Consider the following 2863-nt stretch of genomic DNA (forward strand, 5'->3'; position numbering starts at 1 on the left):
CCAAACAAACAAACAAATAAATACAACCAAACAATCCAATTAAAAAAAAAATGGGCAGAGGGCTCGAGTGTTTACTTCTCCAAAGAGGATATATAGATGGCCAATAGACATTTGAAAACATGTTCAAGGTCACTAATCATCAGAGAAATGCAAATTGAAACTACAATGAGATATCACCTTACACCTGTCAGAATGTCCATCATCATAAACCTACAAAAACAAGTGTTGGTGAAGATGTGGAGAAAGGGGGACCCCCATGCACTGGTGGTGGGAATGCAGATCGGTGCAGCCACTGTGGAGAACAGTATGGAGGGTCCTCAAAAAATTAAAAGTGGAGCTACCTTATGACCTGGTGACTCCACTCTGGGTATATATATTGAAGAAACCAAAACACTACTTCAAAAGAATATATGCATTTCTGTGTTCATCGCAGCATTATTTACAATAGCCGAATAGGGAAGCAACCCAGTTACTCACCCATAGATAAGTGGATTAAAAGGTGGTGGTATAGCCCTGGGCAGGTGGCTCAGTTGGTTGGAGCATCGTCCTATACACCAAAAGGTTGTGGGTTTGATTCCTCGTCAGGGCACATACATAGGTTGTAGGTTTGATCCCAGGTCAAGGTGTGTACAGGACACAGCCAATCGATGTTTCTCTCTCCTGCTCTCTCCTTTCTTTTCTCTAAAAAATCAATGGATAAGGACACATATGTAATACCTTAATCAATAAAGAAAAAATCTAAAAAAATAATAAAATTTAAAAATTAAATAAATTAATTAATTTAAAAAAATCTGTGGACAATATCCTCGAGTGAGGATTTTAAAAAAGAAGTGGTGGTCCATATATACAGTGGAATATTACTTATCCATAAAAAAGAATGAAATCTTACCATCTGCAACAGCATGGATGAACCTAGAATGTATTATGCTAAGTGAACTAAGTCAGTCAGAAAATGACAAATACCATATGATTTCACTTATATGTGAAATTGAAAGAACAAAATAAATGAGCAAATAAAATAGAAACAGACTCATAGGTACAGGGAAGATTGATGGTAGCTAGTGTGTGTGTGTGTGTGTGTGTGTGTGTGAAGACTGGGTGAAAAAGGTGAAAGGATTAAGAAGTACAAATTGATACTTACAAAATAGTCACAGGGATATACAATACAGCATAGGAAATATAGTCAATAATATTGTAATAACTATGTTGCCAGGTGGGTACTAGAAATATAGAGGGGATCACTTCATAAAGTATATGATTGGCTAAATACTGTGTTGCACACCTGAAATTAATACAAAATAATATTGAATGAAAAATTTAAAAAAAGTTTAAAAGCCTATGTAAAATAACTGGGAAAAATAGATACAATATTATGAAAGACTATTAATAATCAGGTACACTGTTAAGGATGAGAAAGCAGAGAGTACTTTTGTACAATTTGCTTTCATGGTTTTGCTTATCTTTTTGTGTACTTGGTTGCATATGAATAGGATATGAAGAGTATGAGAATATAATTCACATTTGAAAGTGTATCATAAGAAGTAGAAAATAATATGCAAGGTCAAAAAGATTTGGAGTACCTGATACCAACAGTCAGGCATTGGGACACCAGGGACAGTCCACTCTGTGCTTCCAATAGAGGTGAGGATAGGGTAATTGAAGAAATGGGCCTCACGCCTAACTGGAGCTAGCATCAATTCCCAAAAAGTTCGCTCTCCTAGTATTAGCAGATGAGGTTTGTTTTTTGATTAAAAACCCTAAAGAAGATGTTAGGCCTGTTGTCATAGCCCATATTTAACTAGAAAAAATTTTTTTATTCCATAAAAAAACAAATTTCTTAATTTTTAACTGATATCACAACCTTAAGTACTGCTGTGTACAACTAAATTCTAGAAGAGCAGAGAATTTCAGTAAGCCCAACGGAGGTATTCGAATGGAATTTGACCTGGACTATGTTGAGAAGTACAACTCTTGAGCTTGTCACATCCGGTTGTATTGAAACTAGACAGTAAATTCCAAGAATGTCATTAGGTCTTTAAATTGGGCCCCACCCATTTTATGCATACTAGTACACAAAGCAGAAATACAAGCCAACTAGGATGGAAACAGGGAAAGGAATAATGGGTTTCCTGATTGCTTTGAATTTAGGATGTATCTCCAATATTCCTCCTCTTTTCATGAGAAAGGATCGAACCTGAGATGGAGCCCGACTGGGGCACTGACCTTTCAGACTTAGGAAAAGAAAGTGCCCCAGTCTGGGTTGGAAGCTGCTGCTACTCATCCTTCAATCATTAACAAGTTAACAGATAAGACCTCCATCGTCATCACTGTTAAGGAAAGTTACCTTTAGCACAAGCCTATGCATCCTTCTTAATATGTGTGATAATTGAGTTTCAAGGGTCATGTGTCATGTTTGAGTGCTGTGTTAGAATCTTAGAGGCTGTTCTAGAACTCGTGTCTAAAAGTTGTAGTATTTCCATTTAACCTCAGTTAATGAATATCTGATCCACCAATACGATTTCTGATACTCCTGATGCCTGGATAAGAGGAAGGGGAGGTTGAGGAGAGGCGAACTTGACGTTCCAATGGGTACAATGGACAAGCTCTAAGATGACCCAACCCCTTTGCCCAGCAAAGAACAGCCTCTAAATTGAAGTTGTGATTGCCTCGTTCAATCGTTTTTGAGAGGATTAACTGAGATAAGGTAATATAGATAGCAGGAACTAAGTAAAAGCTATTTTCACTCACTCTTACCAGCAAAGCTTTCTATAGTGTGCTGAGGGCAGTGGGGATGACATTTAGAGTGAGGGGTTGGGGTGAGGGACAATTATAAAACCAATTAGTGGTCTTCATCTCCAGGAAT

Source organism: Myotis lucifugus, unplaced genomic scaffold (assembly GCF_000147115.1).
Source record: "Myotis lucifugus unplaced genomic scaffold, Myoluc2.0 scaffold_1125, whole genome shotgun sequence".
NCBI lineage: Eukaryota > Metazoa > Chordata > Mammalia > Chiroptera > Vespertilionidae > Myotis > Myotis lucifugus.